Source organism: Helianthus annuus, chromosome 12 (genome assembly GCF_002127325.2).
Source record: "Helianthus annuus cultivar XRQ/B chromosome 12, HanXRQr2.0-SUNRISE, whole genome shotgun sequence".
Lineage (NCBI taxonomy): Eukaryota > Viridiplantae > Streptophyta > Magnoliopsida > Asterales > Asteraceae > Helianthus > Helianthus annuus.
In genome coordinates, this window is record NC_035444.2 from 79,873,147 (window position 1) to 79,892,128 (window position 18,982).

Genomic DNA, 18,982 nt, shown 5'->3' on the forward strand with positions numbered 1-18,982 from the left:
GCCAAATGTGTCAAAGGAAAAATGGACAAAAAACATGCTGGTTCTCTGCACAAGCTTTACTGTGTTTATCAACTTTCTTCAATTCTGCCTTTCTTGCTGCTTGTCCAACTATAAACCCGTTTTCCCTTAAATCAACCAAAGAGGAAACCCCATGAAGTCCACACAAGCATGTTTATTTAAGTTATGATTTCTATATTATTACACTTTATTGCTATTTAACAAAATTAATATGCTTAAATGTACATACATTTTTAATTGATTTAATGTAAATAGTATGTTTAAATTGTAAAACAAAAGGTTTTTACTTTTTAGCCGTCCTTTCACTTTTTTTAGAACGGTTAATTTTTCCTTTTAAATACTTACAACTTTTAAGGATTGAACATTTTTCTCCCCGCAAGAGATCATTCGTCTTAACCACTAGGCTATACGCTAAGTGGTAGCTGTCCTTTCACCTAAATGAGTTAAACCCATCTCCAAAATAAGTATCATTTATTTTACGGAGGGCTTCAACGTAGGAGTAAGAAGAAGAACTTTCATTTGACTTTTTATTTGATTTTTTTAACATAGTTTGACTTTTTATTACCATGTGTTAGGGTGAGCGGGGCACTCTCCTAAGAGGGGAGTCCCCTCTCTTACACACACCCAATCAGTACTTGTCATGTCAACTCTCCTCTTAACTCCCCTCACACCCTCAATTTGATGGCATCACTCCACTCACACAATTATTTTTTATAAAAAAAAGAAGAAAAAAATATGATTGGTGGAAAAATAATGGACCCACATTACCAACCAATCACCCCCCTCTCTCTCCTCTCTCTCAATCGGTGAACATACACCGAGCTACACCCTTCCCGCGCGGTAAACTTGTGTTGGCGGCACCCTTCCCGCACGGTAAACAACTCTCCGTATGGGGTTACCGAAGGTGCTGCCGACACCCTTAAAAAGAAACATAATAATAAATATAGTGAATGTGAAAAGAACCACCAAAGGGGGTTTAAATACCCTTGAAACAATTTGACTTTTAAGGTCAACCATACTAAGTTTCACCTTCTAGTTTTCTATGAGTCCTTGAAAGTTTCAAAAAAAATCATAATACATTGTAATTTCCAACAAATCGTGTTCAACTTTTATACATTCAATAGATTCAATTCACCATCTTCATATCAAAACCAAAAATCATTATAATAATTTAAAAATTGTGTAAACAACGAACCTAGTTTGGAGCCGATTGGAAGGCTTTCCATGGATAGAAGAACGACCATAGAAAAACGAACACCAAATCGCCGAGAATTAAACCTAATTCCAACCTGTCAGAAGAAGGTTCACCCGATAATTAAGAACATGATTCAAAACACAATAAATCAAAAGCGCCTAAACAATCTGAATCGGAGTGGCAAAGTACAGATCACCCTTTGCCGTTGTAGAGATAGCGACTTAGATGCTAGGGTTTGAAGAGAATTTCTACCTTGTGTTGAGTTTTTCAATTAACTTAACGGGTTGGTAATGCAAACCAATCAATTGGTTGGATCCGCTTGTTACTTCATGTGGAACCACAAAATTACACATGTCGAAGATGTAGCACAAGAACGTTAGTTGAAAACTTTAAGGGTGGTGGTTGAAAAACAACCATGTGACACCATATTTTTTTTACTAGGGAGGAAGATTAGCAGTTTTTTTAAGTACGTAGTTACACACTTACACATAGTTACTATTCAATTACATAGACCAATGTGAGATGACACATGATATCCTCTATCAAATATTTTTTCCTGGGTATGTTGATAGGGGGAGGTTAATTTGAGAAGAAAATTAAATTGAGAAGAAAAAGAACAAAGGGTACAATTGTAAAACATTAAATAGTTTTTCTTTCATCTCATTTATTATTATTTTTGACTAATTAATTAGTCATAAAGACTATCATCCTCCACACTAAATTTTTGCCTAGATACATCAAAATTTATCCTACACGTTTTTGAAATTTATCCTACACATACTGAAATTTATCCTACACAACTCGTAATTCATCCTACACACCTCATAATTTATCCTACACTTTAAATTAAATTTTTTCTTCTTTGAAAAAATATATTTTTTTTGAAAATAAGTTACAAATTTAATTTAGTTAGCTATTAAAAAGGAAGACTAACAATTAATGATCTATCTAATTTTACCAATACACCCTTACACCCATATTAAATACAAAAATTAAATGAAGTAAAATGAACCATTCTTATTGGTTGAACTTTGTTCTATTTTATTCTCACAAAAAATTTCTTCTCATTTGAACCCTCCACTATCTTGATAAGCTTTATGTATAAGTTTTATTGTATGTGATATATTTTCCTTTTCTCCCTTAAAGTATTAGTAATAATACAACATATGTAACCTTTATAGTTTAGTTTGAATCTTAAATAAACTCTATATTTAATAAATTTATTTAGCTATTATTATTATTATTATTATTATTATTATTATTATTATTATTATTATTATTATTAACTCAAACATGCTTGAATAATAGTTGCTTTTAATTCGGTGAGTTTTCATTGTTTATTTTTTGAACAAATTACTTAGTTTATCTACGTTTTGATGTAAGTTTCGTTTAAGTCGAGTTGTGTGTCATAATGTTCAATTCATTTAAGCAGAGACGAGCAAGTCATGAAAGCTTTTTTTTTTTAACTTTTTTTATCTTTTTTATTTCCCTTTTTATCTGAGTTTTGTCACCATTTCAACTTAGTGGGGGCCTAACCTCCAAAGGTGCGGGGCTAAGCCTCCAAAAGCGAGGGCCAAGCTTAAGCTGCCACAACAAGTAAAGCTTTTTCATCGGAAGGTGATTGATTGAAATCGTGAATATATATTTTCGCACATATGAAATTCAATAACTATTTTGGTTATTTTCTTGATCAACATGACTATATCAGTAATTTTCCCCATAGACCAGGGTTTAGGCTTTTAGCAAGATCTATACAACCATGATTTTATTTGACACATGCAATCTGACTTACCAATCACACAACTTTATTAATAGTTGAAAGAAGTGCCTAATACGAAACCATGATTGATTAGGCTCCAACATCACATACACATACAATTCTTATTGGCTTAAGGATTCTTCGATACATTATTTATGGAAGGACTACTCCCCCGATGCAAATCCATTCTCCCACGAACAGATTGTTGCAATTCAAATTCGGATTGATCGAATTGAAGAGTTTAGAGCTTAGCTTGAACTTGTGAGCGATATTGTAACATGTATCTCCACTTTTCACGCCAATCACCGAAGTACAAAAAGGGATTTTTGTTGGAGTATCTGTCCAAAATTATTTGAGAAATAATTTAAACGCAGGTTTTTTATATAATATATACGTAAAATGACATGAAATGAAAGGTTTTGAGAATGAGTATGCATGCTTTCTAATTGTAAAATTTTTACCGACAGAAATAGTTTCGCCTTGGGTTGTTGTCATGATACCGACAAAAACGAACACAATAAGCATGCTGATAATTGTTTAGTTGTTGATCTTAGACATGATTCCAATTATCTTGATGCCTGTAGATGTTTGAAGAGAATGCTTTTGTTGTGCTGCAAAGTGCTAAACATTAACCTATTTATACAACTTGTATCCTACAAGGAGGCAGGCACTTGAGTCAAAACAACAATCTTAAACATTGTTTTTTGATCTCAACAATGATATGCTTGGTAAAATTACAGACACAAACATCAAACATTAGATCATAAATATTATCGAATAAACATGCAAAAAGACAAGTTCATTATACGATTTCGCTTGAACAAGTTTCAAAATCTGTTCTTAATACTATACAGCAAACATTACCAAAGATAAATTCACCAAAAGATTAAACAAAATAACAAAGAAAAAAAAATCTTTTTTTAAACTACTAAAAGAGGTATTTGGTACTCATATTTGCTACGCAAAGTGATAAGTAAAGTAAGCAAGCCAAACACTATAATTCGGCAAACCAAATACTGTAAATCGATAATCACACGTTGACCATATCCTCTTTACGTTGATGTATGTAGCCGTTACAAATTTAAGCAAAATTTTGTTAAATTAAACACATCTTTTGGTCCCAATCGTCCTTTTTTCTAAGAAAAATGTCATGTTTAGTTTCATTTCTTAAGAGGATGATTTATTTGCATAAAGAATCGAATTCAAATGTGATGGTGAAAACCTATGGCCATTGTTATTTATGCAAACTACAATCTTTTAAGTTTTAACATGCATTATATCACGAAGCACATATATACTTAAAACTAGCATTTTGGTAAATTAGATTTTATCACTTGTCCAATTTTTATATCAAACTAAAAACGCTTGTCCAATTTTTATATCGAACTAAAAACGACCAACAAACAAGCAAAAACTTAGAAACTTTAATCTCTACAAAGCCCCAATTCCAAAAGAGTTTATGTAACTAACATAATTGCTATAACGTAATATGATGTTAGATTGTATTACATAACGTAATCATTTGTCTACTTGATGACAAAAAAGTCTACAAAAATATTAAATATCCAAGTATGCTAAAGGACAAATTTCTTTTGGCTAAACTAATTCTATGAAACAAATACGAGTTTCAAAATTATAATTCAAGAAAAAAAATGATTTTAGATAAGGCTCAATCTATTTGGACACCATGCTGGGCTTTTCGAACACCTTTGGTGCCCAAGACGTCTCGTCTAAGGCTATACGAGGCGTCTAGGCACTGAATTCAAGAGGCTCTGAGTGCGATGTCAGGCACAAAGTTTGAGAGGTTTAGACGCCCCGTCTAGGCGTTTAGGAGTTGGGTGTTTTTTAGTTAAAAAAATGAGTGTTTTGGTGGGGTAATTTGATAGTTTTTGGAGGGTGGTGTTTTTTGGAGTGAAAAAACATCATATTAAGTTATGATTTTATTATCATTACACTTTACTGCTATTTAACAAAGTTTATATTCTTAAATGTACATACATTTTAATTGATTTAGTGTATGTTTAAATTGCAAAACAAAAGGTTTTTACTTTTTAGCCGTCCTTTCATCTAAATGCGTTAAACCCTCTCCAAAATAAGTATCATTTATTTTATAGAGGGCTTCAATCTAGGAGAAAGAAGAAGAACTTCCGTCTGACTTTTTCTTTGATTTTTTTAAGAGAGTTTGACTTTTTATTACCATGTATTAAAAAGAAACATGATAACAAATAGTGACTTTTCTTTAAATCTATTCGATCCACAACAACAATGATTGAAAAAATAAAAAGTACTTATATGTGCTTCAAGTTTTATACATTCAATAGATTCAATTCACCATCTCCATATCAAAACCATTAAATCATTATAATAATTTTAAAAATTGTTTGAACAATGAATCTAGTTTGGAGCCGACTAGAATACTGAACCCATGAATGGCCGACTGGAAGACTGAACCCATGAATGGAAGAACGGCTGTAGAAAAACGAACACCAAATCGTTGAGAATTAAACATAATTCCAACCTATTAGAAGAAGGATCACCCGATAATTGAGAACATGATTAAAAACACAATAAATCAATCACCTAAACTATCTGAACCGAAGTGGCAAAGTACAAATCACCATTTGCCGTTGTAGAGAGAGCGACTTAGATGCTAGGGTTTGAAGAGAATTTCTATTTTGTTATTAGTTATTCAATTAACTTAACGGGTTGGCAATGAAATACAATAAATTTGGTAGGATCCACTTGTTACTTCTTATTGAACAACAACATTACACGTGTCGAAGATATAGCACAAGAAAGTTGGTTGAAAACTTAAGGGTGGTCGCTGAAAAACAGCCATGTGACACCATATTTTTATTTATTAGGTAGGAAGATTAGGAATTTTCTCTTCACTTACATAGTTACACATAGTTACAATTCAATTACATAGACCCAAGGCCCGGCTCAAGGGACATTTAAGTCAAGAGACTTCTTAGGGCCACCATTTTGTTTGGGCCTATAATCCTGAAAATTCATTTTGTATATATTATATATGTCTGGGGTTGCTATGCACTTGGTTTTAAAAAGCGAGAGGTGCACAAAAGCGACGAGGTCTAAAATTGAGCCGCGCAGCGCAAAGCGCAAAAGCGGTAGGGATTTCGTACCCGAGGCGCAAGATGTTTATATAATATTTTTATATATCCCATACATATCCCATAGGTTTTTAGCTTCCTTTAACCAAAATATAGCTATAAATAAGGCTTTTATACCATTTTACTTACATGTACAAGTCAACAAAACCAAGGTACAACATTTTTCTGCAGTAAAACGCCTTAGATACGTGAGGCGCGCGCCTCAGGCCAAAACGCCCCGAAAAAAACCCTAAAATTTGCGCTTTTCGGGCGCTTCTTGAAATTACATAAGGCGCTGAGCGAAAAAGCCCCAGAGGCTGCGCCTTAGTGCGCCTCAGGCGCGCTTTTTAAAACCCAGGCTCTGCATAGGGTTTATAACATAATAGAGAAACTAAGCAAGCAGGAAACCAAAAAAAAGTACCCACCATTCAGTTTAATTAGGCTAAAAAGTCAAATTTAGTTTATCTGGAAATAGTAGTTGTGCCTACCTGTTTTAGTGCAAAGTTCATTTGCAACACATGATTATTTTATGTTCCTAATTTGTTATTGATTTTATTAAAAGTTGTTTAATGCCTTAATACTTGAGTCCTTAATTCGAAAAGGGCCCTAAAATTTGATTTTGCTTTAGGCTACTTAAAACGTTAAGCCGGCCCTGCATATACCAATGGGAGATGACACAGATGTCCACTATCCAATATTTTTTTTCCTAGTATATCTTGATAAGCTCTATGTATAAGCTTTTATTGCATGTGATATATTTTCCTTTTCTTCCCTTAAAGTACTAGTAATAATACCAAATATGTAACCTTTGTGGTTTAGTTTGAATTTTAAATAAACCCTATATTTTATAAATTTATTTATTTATTATTAATGTTATTGTTATTACTACTAATATTAATTCAAACATGCTTGAATAATAGTTGCTTTAAATTCGTTGAGTTTTCATGGTTTATTTTTTCAACTGATTACTTAGTTTATCTACGTTTTGATGTAAGTTTCGTTTAAGTCGAGTTGTGTGTCATAATGTTCAAATCATTTAAGCATAGACGAGCAAGTAATGAAAGTTTTTTTTTTTTTTTACCTTTTTTACTTGGGTTTTGTCACCATTTTGACTTAGTGGGGGCCCAACCTCCAAAGGTGCGGGGCTAAGCCTCAAAAAGCGCGGGCCAAACTTAAGCTGCCACAGCGAGCTAAGCTTTTCATTGGAAGGTGATTGATTGAAATCGTGAATATTTATTTTCGCACATATGACATTCAATAACTATTTTGGTTATTTTCTTGATCTAACATGACTATATCGCTAATTTTTCCCATAGACTAAGGTTTAGGCTTTTAGCAAGATCTGTATACAACCATGATTTTATTTGACACATACAATCTGACTTACCAATCACACATTTTTATTAATAGTAGAAGAAACGCCTAATACGAAACCATGATTGATTAGGCGCCAACATCACATACACATACAATTCTTATTGGCTTTAGGATTCGATATATTGTTTAAGGAAGGGCTACTCCCCCGATGCAAATCCATTCTCCCACGAACAACTTGTTGCAATTCAAATTCGGATTGATCGAATTGAAGAGTGTAGAGCTTAGCTTGAACTTGTGAGCGATATCGTAACATGTATCTCCACTTTTCACGCCAATCACCGAAGTACAAAAAGGGATTTTTGTTGGAGTATCTGTCCAAAATTATTTGAGAAATAATTTAAACGCAGATTTTTTATATAATATACACGTAAAATGACATGAAATGAAAGGTTTTGAGATTGAGTATGCATGCTTTCTAATTGTAAAATTTTTACCGACAGAAATAGTTTCTCCTTGGGTTGTTGTCATGATACCGACAAAAACGAACACAATAAGCATGCTGATAATTGTTTTGTTGTTGATCTTAGACATGATTCCAATTATCTTGATGCCTGTAGATGTTTGAAGAGAATGCTTTTGTTGTGTTGTAGAGTGCTAAACATTAACCTATTTATACAACTTGTATCCTACAAGTAGACAGGCACTTGAGTCAAAATAACAATCTTTAACATTGTTTTTTGATCTCAACAATGATATGCTTGGTAAAATTACAAACACAAACATCATACATTCTATCATAAATATTATCGAATAAACATGCAAAAAGACAAGTTCATTATACGACTTCGCTCGAACAAGTTTCAAAATTTGTTCTTAATACTATACAACAAACATTACCAAAGATAAATTCACCGAAAGATTAAACAAAATTACAAAGAAAAAAAATTCTTTTTTTAAACTACTAAAAGAGGTATTTGGTACTTATATTTCTACTCAAAGTGTTAAGTAAGCAAACCAAACACTATAATTCGGCAAACGACTGTAAACCGATAATCACACGTTGACCATATCCTCTTTACATTGATGTATGTAGCCATTACAACTTTAAGCAAAATTTTGTTAAATTAAACACACCTTTTTGTCCAAATCGTCCTTTTTTTCTAAGAAAAATGTCGTGTTTAGTTTCATTTCTTAAGAGGATGATTTATTTGCATAAAGAATCGAATTCAAATGTGATGGTGAAAACCTATGGCCATTGTTATTTATGCAAACTGCAATCTTTTAAGTTTTAACATGCATTATATCACGAAGCACATATATATACTTAAAACTAGCATTTTGGTAAATTAGATTTTATCACTTGTTCAATTTTTATATCAAACTAAAAACGCTTGTCCAATTTTTATATCGAACTAAAAACGACCAACAAACAAGCAAAAACTTAGAAACTTTAATCTCTACAAAGCCCCAATTCCCAAAAAGGTTTATATAACTAACATAATTGCTATAACGTAAAATATGATGTTAGATTGTATGCACAAAATACATTATATACAGTAAGTATTACATAACGTAATCATTTGTCTACTTGATGACAAAAAGTCTATAAAAATATTAAATAGCTAAGTATGTTAAAGGACAAATTTCTTTTGGCTAAACTAATTCCATGAAACAAATACGAGTTTCAAAATTATACTTCAAGAAAAAAATGATTTTATATAAGGCTCAATCTATTTGGACACCCTGCTGGGCTTTTCGAACACCTTTGGTGCCCAAGACGTCTCGTCTAAGGCTATACGAGGCGTCTAGGCACTGAATTCAAGTGGCTCTGAGTGTGATGTCAGGCACAAAGTTTGAGAGGTTTAGACGCCCCGTCTAGGCGTTTAGGAGTTGGGTGTTTTTTAGTTAAAAAAATGAGTGCTTTGGTGGGGTAATTTGATAATTTTTGGAGGGTGGTGTTTTTTGAAGTGAAAAAACATCATATTAAGTAATGCTTTTATTATCATTACACTTTGCTGCTATTTAACAAACTTTATATTCTTAAATGTACCTACATTTTAATTGATTTAGTGTAAATAGTATGTTTAAATTGCAAAACAAAAGGTTTTTACTTTTTAGCCGTCCTTTCATCTAAATGCGTTAAACCCTCTCCAAAATAAGTATCATTTATTTTATGGAGGGCTTGAATCTAGGAGAAAGAAGAAGAACTTTCGTTTGACTTTTTGTTTGATTTTTTAAGAGAGTTTGACTTTTTATTACCATGCATTAAAAAGAAACATGATAATAAATAGTGACTTTTCTTTAAATCTATTCGAACCACAACAACAATGATTGAAAAAATAAAAAAGTACTTATACGTGCTTCAAGTTTTATACATTCAATAGATTCAATTAACCATCTCCATATCAAAACCATTAAATAATTATAATAATTTTAAAACTTGTGTGAAAAATGAATCTAGTTTGGAGCCGACTAGAATACTGAACCCATGAATGGCCGACTGGAAGACTGAACCCATGAATGGAAGAACGACTGTAGAAAAACGAACACCAAATCGTTGAGAATTAAACATAATTCCAACCTATTAGAAGAAGGATCACCCGATAATTGAGAACATGATTAAAAACACAATAAATCAATCACCTAAACTATCTGAACCGAAGTGGCAAAGTACAAATCACCATTTGCCGTTGTAGAGAGAGCGACTTAGATGCTAGGGTTTGAAGAGAATTTCTATTTTGTTATTAGTTATTCAATTAACTTAACGGGTTGGCAATGAAATACAATAAATTTGGTAGGATCCACTTGTTACTTCTTATTGAACAACAACATTACACGTGTCGAAGATATAGCACAAGAAAGTTGGTTGAAAACTTAAGGGTGGTCGCTGAAAAACAGCCATGTGACACCATATTTTTATTTATTAGGTAGGAAGATTAGGAATTTTCTCTTCACTTACATAGTTACACATAGTTACAATTCAATTACATAGACCCAAGGCCCGGCTCAAGGGACATTTAAGTCAAGAGACTTCTTAGGGCCACCATTTTGTTTGGGCCTATAATCCTGAAAATTCATTTTGTATATATTATATATGTCTGGGGTTGCTATGCACTTGGTTTTAAAAAGCGAGAGGTGCACAAAAGCGACGAGGTCTAAAATTGAGCCGCGCAGCGCAAAGCGCAAAAGCGGTAGGGATTTCGTACCCGAGGCGCAAGATGTTTATATAATATTTTTATATATCCCATACATATCCCATAGGTTTTTAGCTTCCTTTAACCAAAATATAGCTATAAATAAGGCTTTTATACCATTTTACTTACATGTACAAGTCAACAAAACCAAGGTACAACATTTTTCTGCAGTAAAACGCCTTAGATACGTGAGGCGCGCGCCTCAGGCCAAAACGCCCCGAAAAAAACCCTAAAATTTGCGCTTTTCGGGCGCTTCTTGAAATTACATAAGGCGCTGAGCGAAAAAGCCCCAGAGGCTGCGCCTTAGTGCGCCTCAGGCGCGCTTTTTAAAACCCAGGCTCTGCATAGGGTTTATAACATAATAGAGAAACTAAGCAAGCAGGAAACCAAAAAAAAGTACCCACCATTCAGTTTAATTAGGCTAAAAAGTCAAATTTAGTTTATCTGGAAATAGTAGTTGTGCCTACCTGTTTTAGTGCAAAGTTCATTTGCAACACATGATTATTTTATGTTCCTAATTTGTTATTGATTTTATTAAAAGTTGTTTAATGCCTTAATACTTGAGTCCTTAATTCGAAAAGGGCCCTAAAATTTGATTTTGCTTTAGGCTACTTAAAACGTTAAGCCGGCCCTGCATATACCAATGGGAGATGACACAGATGTCCACTATCCAATATTTTTTTTCCTAGTATATCTTGATAAGCTCTATGTATAAGCTTTTATTGCATGTGATATATTTTCCTTTTCTTCCCTTAAAGTACTAGTAATAATACCAAATATGTAACCTTTGTGGTTTAGTTTGAATTTTAAATAAACCCTATATTTTATAAATTTATTTATTTATTATTAATGTTATTGTTATTACTACTAATATTAATTCAAACATGCTTGAATAATAGTTGCTTTAAATTCGTTGAGTTTTCATGGTTTATTTTTTCAACTGATTACTTAGTTTATCTACGTTTTGATGTAAGTTTCGTTTAAGTCGAGTTGTGTGTCATAATGTTCAAATCATTTAAGCATAGACGAGCAAGTAATGAAAGTTTTTTTTTTTTTTACCTTTTTTACTTGGGTTTTGTCACCATTTTGACTTAGTGGGGGCCCAACCTCCAAAGGTGCGGGGCTAAGCCTCAAAAAGCGCGGGCCAAACTTAAGCTGCCACAGCGAGCTAAGCTTTTCATTGGAAGGTGATTGATTGAAATCGTGAATATTTATTTTCGCACATATGACATTCAATAACTATTTTGGTTATTTTCTTGATCTAACATGACTATATCGCTAATTTTTCCCATAGACTAAGGTTTAGGCTTTTAGCAAGATCTGTATACAACCATGATTTTATTTGACACATACAATCTGACTTACCAATCACACATTTTTATTAATAGTAGAAGAAACGCCTAATACGAAACCATGATTGATTAGGCGCCAACATCACATACACATACAATTCTTATTGGCTTTAGGATTCGATATATTGTTTAAGGAAGGGCTACTCCCCCGATGCAAATCCATTCTCCCACGAACAACTTGTTGCAATTCAAATTCGGATTGATCGAATTGAAGAGTGTAGAGCTTAGCTTGAACTTGTGAGCGATATCGTAACATGTATCTCCACTTTTCACGCCAATCACCGAAGTACAAAAAGGGATTTTTGTTGGAGTATCTGTCCAAAATTATTTGAGAAATAATTTAAACGCAGATTTTTTATATAATATACACGTAAAATGACATGAAATGAAAGGTTTTGAGATTGAGTATGCATGCTTTCTAATTGTAAAATTTTTACCGACAGAAATAGTTTCTCCTTGGGTTGTTGTCATGATACCGACAAAAACGAACACAATAAGCATGCTGATAATTGTTTTGTTGTTGATCTTAGACATGATTCCAATTATCTTGATGCCTGTAGATGTTTGAAGAGAATGCTTTTGTTGTGTTGTAGAGTGCTAAACATTAACCTATTTATACAACTTGTATCCTACAAGTAGACAGGCACTTGAGTCAAAATAACAATCTTTAACATTGTTTTTTGATCTCAACAATGATATGCTTGGTAAAATTACAAACACAAACATCATACATTCTATCATAAATATTATCGAATAAACATGCAAAAAGACAAGTTCATTATACGACTTCGCTCGAACAAGTTTCAAAATTTGTTCTTAATACTATACAACAAACATTACCAAAGATAAATTCACCGAAAGATTAAACAAAATTACAAAGAAAAAAAATTCTTTTTTTAAACTACTAAAAGAGGTATTTGGTACTTATATTTCTACTCAAAGTGTTAAGTAAGCAAACCAAACACTATAATTCGGCAAACGACTGTAAACCGATAATCACACGTTGACCATATCCTCTTTACATTGATGTATGTAGCCATTACAACTTTAAGCAAAATTTTGTTAAATTAAACACACCTTTTTGTCCAAATCGTCCTTTTTTTCTAAGAAAAATGTCGTGTTTAGTTTCATTTCTTAAGAGGATGATTTATTTGCATAAAGAATCGAATTCAAATGTGATGGTGAAAACCTATGGCCATTGTTATTTATGCAAACTGCAATCTTTTAAGTTTTAACATGCATTATATCACGAAGCACATATATATACTTAAAACTAGCATTTTGGTAAATTAGATTTTATCACTTGTTCAATTTTTATATCAAACTAAAAACGCTTGTCCAATTTTTATATCGAACTAAAAACGACCAACAAACAAGCAAAAACTTAGAAACTTTAATCTCTACAAAGCCCCAATTCCCAAAAAGGTTTATATAACTAACATAATTGCTATAACGTAAAATATGATGTTAGATTGTATGCACAAAATACATTATATACAGTAAGTATTACATAACGTAATCATTTGTCTACTTGATGACAAAAAGTCTATAAAAATATTAAATAGCTAAGTATGTTAAAGGACAAATTTCTTTTGGCTAAACTAATTCCATGAAACAAATACGAGTTTCAAAATTATACTTCAAGAAAAAAATGATTTTATATAAGGCTCAATCTATTTGGACACCCTGCTGGGCTTTTCGAACACCTTTGGTGCCCAAGACGTCTCGTCTAAGGCTATACGAGGCGTCTAGGCACTGAATTCAAGTGGCTCTGAGTGTGATGTCAGGCACAAAGTTTGAGAGGTTTAGACGCCCCGTCTAGGCGTTTAGGAGTTGGGTGTTTTTTAGTTAAAAAAATGAGTGCTTTGGTGGGGTAATTTGATAATTTTTGGAGGGTGGTGTTTTTTGAAGTGAAAAAACATCATATTAAGTAATGCTTTTATTATCATTACACTTTGCTGCTATTTAACAAACTTTATATTCTTAAATGTACCTACATTTTAATTGATTTAGTGTAAATAGTATGTTTAAATTGCAAAACAAAAGGTTTTTACTTTTTAGCCGTCCTTTCATCTAAATGCGTTAAACCCTCTCCAAAATAAGTATCATTTATTTTATGGAGGGCTTGAATCTAGGAGAAAGAAGAAGAACTTTCGTTTGACTTTTTGTTTGATTTTTTAAGAGAGTTTGACTTTTTATTACCATGCATTAAAAAGAAACATGATAATAAATAGTGACTTTTCTTTAAATCTATTCGAACCACAACAACAATGATTGAAAAAATAAAAAAGTACTTATACGTGCTTCAAGTTTTATACATTCAATAGATTCAATTAACCATCTCCATATCAAAACCATTAAATAATTATAATAATTTTAAAACTTGTGTGAAAAATGAATCTAGTTTGGAGCCGACTAGAATACTGAACCCATGAATGGCCGACTGGAAGACTGAACCCATGAATGGAAGAACGACTGTAGAAAAACGAACACCAAATCGTTGAGAATTAAACATAATTCCAACCTATTAGAAGAAGGATCACCCGATAATTGAAAACATGATTAAAAACACAATAAATCAATCGCCTAAACTATCTGAACCGAAGTGGCAAAGTACAAATCACCATTTGCCATTGTAGAGAAAGCGACTTAGATGCTAGGGTTTGAATAGAATTTCTATTTTGTTATTAGTTATTCAATTAACTTAACGGGTTGGTAATGAAATACAATAAATTTGGTAGGATCCACTTGTTACTTCTTATTTAACCACAACATTACACGTGTCGAAGATACATCACAAGAAAGTTGGTTGAAAACTTTAAGGGTGATCGCTGAAAAACTGCCATATGACACCGTATTTTTATTTATTAGGTAGGAAGATTAGGAATTTTCTCTTCACTTACATAGTTACACAGAGTTACAATTCAATTACATAGATCCAAGGCCCGGCTCAAGGGACATTTAAGTCAAGAGACTTCTTAGGGCCACCATTTCGTTTGGGCCCATAATCCTAAAAATTCATTTTGTATTTAGGGTTATTAGATTTTATCACCCTCAACTATTGGCTATTGGTCACTGCCACCCTCAACTATCATTTTGACGTCCCTCACCCCTAACTTAACACTTAGTGTGTCCTGTCACCATGTCGTTAGCTAATCACTAACTTTTGAGCATGATAATACACTTTTTGGGGTGTCATAGGGATCTTGGGAAGGTTTTAGGGATCTTAGGACACCCTTGAAAGTATAGTAACATGATCAAAAGTTAGTGATCTGGTGATAGAACACCCTAAGTGTTAAGTTGGGGGTGGCAGACGTCATAGTGATAGTTGGGGGTGGCAGCGGCCAACGGGCAATAGTTAAGGGTGGTAAAATCCAATAACCCTTGTATTTATTATATATGCCTGGGGCTGTTGTGCCTATGCATTGGGTTTATAACATAATAGAGAAACTAAGCAAGCAGGAAACCAAAAAAAAAAAAAGGTGCCCACCATTCAGTTTAATTAGGCTAAAAAGTCAAATTTAGTTTATCTGGAAATAGTAGTTGTGCCTACCTGTTTTAGTGCAAAGTTCATTTGCAACACATGATTATTTTATGTTCCTAATTCGTTATTGATTTTGTTAAAAGTTGTTAAATGCCTTAATACTTGAGGACTTAATTCGAAAAGGGCCCTAAAATTTGATTTTGCTTTAGGCCACTTAAAACGTTGAGCCGGCCCTGCATATATCAATGGGAGATGCCACAGATGTCCACTATCCAATATTCTTTTCCTAGTATATCTTGATAAGCTCTATGTATAAGCTTTTATAGCATGTGATATATTTTCCTTTTCTTCCCTTAAAGTATTAGTAATAATACCAAATATGTAACCTTTATGGTTTAGTTTGAATTTTAAATAAACCCTATATTTTATAAATTTATTTATTTATTATTAATGTTATTGTTATTACTACTAATATTAATTCAAACATGCTTGAATAATAGTTGCTTTAAATTCGTTGAGTTTTCATGGTTTATTTTTTCAACTGATTACTTAGTTTATCTACGTTTTGATGTAAGTTTCGTTTAAGTCGAGTTGTGTGTCATAATGTTCAAATCATTTAAGCATAGACGAGCAAGTCATGAAAGTTTTTTTTTTTTTTTTTTACCTTTTTTACTTGGGTTTTGTCACCATTTTGACTTAGTGGGGGCCCAACCTCCAAAGGTGCGGGGCTAAGCCTCAAAAAGCGCGGGCCAAACTTAAGCTGTCACAGCGAGCTAAGCTTTTCATTGGAAGGTGATTGATTGAAATCGTGAATATTTTCGCACATATGACATTCAATAACTATTTTGGTTATTTTCTTGATCTAACATGACTATATCGCTAATTTTTCCCATAGACTAAGGTTTAGGCTTTTAGCAAGATCTGTATACAACCATGATTTTATTTGACACATACAATCTGACTTACCAATCACACATTTTTATTAATAGTAGAAGAAACGCCTAATACGAAACCATGATTGATTAGGCGCCAACATCACATACACATACAATTCTTATTGGCTTTAGGATTCGATATATTGTTTAAGGAAGGGCTACTCCCCCGATGCAAATCCATTCTCCCACGAACAACTTGTTGCAATTCAAATTCGGATTGATCGAATTGAAGAGTGTAGAGCTTAGCTTGAACTTGTGAGCGATATCGTAACATGTATCTCCACTTTTCACGCCAATCACCGAAGTACAAAAAGGGATTTTTGTTGGAGTATCTGTCCAAAATTATTTGAGAAATAATTTAAACGCAGATTTTTTATATAATATATACGTAAAATGACATGAAATGAAAGGTTTCGAGATTGAGTATGCATGCTTTCTAATTGTAAAATTTTTACCGACGGAAATAGTTTCGCCTTGGGTTGTTGTCATGATACCGACAAAAACGAACACAATAAGCATGCTGATAATTGTTTTGTTGTTGATCTTAGACATGATTCCAATTATCTTGATGCCTGTAGATGAAGAGAATGCTTTTGTTGTGCTGTAGAGTGCTAAACATTAACCTATTTATACAACTTGTATCCTACAAGGAGACAGGCACTTGAGTCAAAACAACAATCTTAAACATTGTTTTTTGATCTCAACAATGATATATGCTTTGTAAAATTACAAACACAAACATCAAACATTCTATCATAAATATTATCGAATAAACATGCAAAAAGACAAGTTCATTATATGACTTCGTTCGAACAAGTTTCAAAATCTGTTCTTAATACTATACAGCAAACATTACCAAAGATAAAGTCACCAAAAGATTAAACAAAATTACAAAGAAAAAAAATTCTTTTTTTAAACTACTAAAAGAGGTATTTGGTACTTATATTTGCTAGTCAAAGTGATAAGTAAAGTAAGCAAACCAAACACTATAATTCGGCAAACCAAATATTGTAAATCGATAATCACACGTTGACCATATTCTCTTTACATTGATGTATGTAGCCGTTACAAATTTAAGCAAAATTTTGTTAAATTAAACACACCTTTTTGTCTAAATCGTCCTTTTTTTCTAAGAAAAATGTCGTGTTTAGTTTCATTTCTTAAGAGGATGATTTATTTGCATAAAGAATCGAATTCAAATGTGATAGGGAAAACCTATGGCCATTGTTATTTATGCAAACTACAATATTTTAAGTTTTAACATCCATATATCACGAAGCACATATATACTTAAAACTAGCATATTGGTAAATTAGATTTTATCACTTGCCCAATTTTTATATCAAACTAAAAACGACCAACAAACAAGCAAAGACTTAGAAACTTTAATTTCATTCTACAAAGCCCCAATTCCCCAAAAAAATTATTTAACTAACATAATTGCTCTAATGTAAAATATGGTGTTAGATTGTATGCACAAAATACATCATATATAATACGTCTTACATGACGTAATCGTTTGTCTAGTTGATGACAAAAAGTCTATAAAAATATTAAATAGCAAAGTATGCTAAAGGACAACTTTCTTTTGGCTAAACTAATTCCATAAAACAAATACGAGTTTCAAAATTATACTTCAAGAAAAAAAATATATGATTTTATATAATCTAGGCTTTTTACTACGGTTGATAAATACAATTGGACCTAACTATATTATGAACTTTAATCATAAAATAAAAGCCCAATAATCAAGGCCCAGAAACCAAGCAAAACAATAAGCCACCCCTTGTTTTACCAGATAACCAAGGTCCAATCCATGCGGTTTTATGGGAAATCGAAGTGGAATGTTGCTACAAAAAACACCTGTCCACTAGCAGGACTTGAACAACAGTGTGGAGGAAACTTATTTGGTGATTTGGTCCGGAGATCGCCGTCATATCGATGGATATGTTGTGTTGTTGTATCTATCTAGTCTTTGCGAGACCAAGAGCAAGTTGTAATCACTAGAGAGTAGAGATCCGTTACAAGGTCCATGGTGATTGGGGCTAGAACCCAGCGTACACCATATATCACAGATCATAAGCCATATGCGTGTATGTATACGGGTAAGTAAGTGTATAGCATGGTAAGACAAATAGAGAGAGTAGGGTGGTGGAGAAGCCTCTTAGTTTCAAATAAGAGTTATGTCGGTTTTTACAAGAATACTTGGCTGTGGCCCAAACTCTCCACTAGGCCCAATAAAGGTGCCGTCTACGTTGTGGTTTTGCTTGCATGTGTAGCTCGAAGTTCGAATACTTGAGATTAAAAGGAGCTACATTTGGTGGCGGATCCAGCACTCTTTTGTGGGTTCACATGAACCCACTCAGTATGGAAGAAATAGAAAAAATTAGTGAGAATCCTGTATGATATGAAAAAATTTAGTAAGAGTCTATCAAAACGAACCCACTCAAAAAATTTTTTGGATCTGCCACTTGGCATTAACTAAAATCAAACAAAGGAACACAAAGCTTACTAGTTGGTCGGTTTTCAAATGAACTCACAACTTAATATTTACACACACTTTAGTGTCTTACATCTTTGTGTAATACTATCCACATTGCTACAATTGTTAAAACGAC

General features: G+C 32.8%; 4 long non-coding RNA genes across 4 annotated transcripts; all 4 read right to left on the reverse strand.

Annotated features, from left to right (window-relative positions):
* Positions 1-2,963: 2,963 nt before the first annotated feature.
* On the reverse strand, positions 2,964-3,560 carry LOC110910243. The gene is made up of 2 exons (XR_002575955.2): positions 3,434-3,560; positions 2,964-3,310 (listed from the first exon to the last, which is right to left on the reverse strand). It is a non-coding gene; the product is annotated as an uncharacterized LOC110910243 (long non-coding RNA).
* Positions 3,561-7,427: 3,867 nt separating this feature from the next.
* Positions 7,428-8,033, reverse strand: LOC110910244. The gene is made up of 2 exons (XR_002575956.2): positions 7,894-8,033; positions 7,428-7,770 (listed from the first exon to the last, which is right to left on the reverse strand). It is a non-coding gene; the product is annotated as an uncharacterized LOC110910244 (long non-coding RNA).
* Positions 8,034-11,916: 3,883 nt separating this feature from the next.
* LOC110910247 lies at positions 11,917-12,522 on the reverse strand. The gene is made up of 2 exons (XR_002575957.2): positions 12,383-12,522; positions 11,917-12,259 (listed from the first exon to the last, which is right to left on the reverse strand). It is a non-coding gene; the product is annotated as an uncharacterized LOC110910247 (long non-coding RNA).
* Positions 12,523-16,353: 3,831 nt separating this feature from the next.
* Positions 16,354-16,948, reverse strand: LOC118484970. Its single transcript, XR_004875305.1, has 2 exons — positions 16,820-16,948; positions 16,354-16,696 (listed from the first exon to the last, which is right to left on the reverse strand). It is a non-coding gene; the product is annotated as an uncharacterized LOC118484970 (long non-coding RNA).
* Between the last annotated feature and the right edge of the window lie 2,034 nt (positions 16,949-18,982).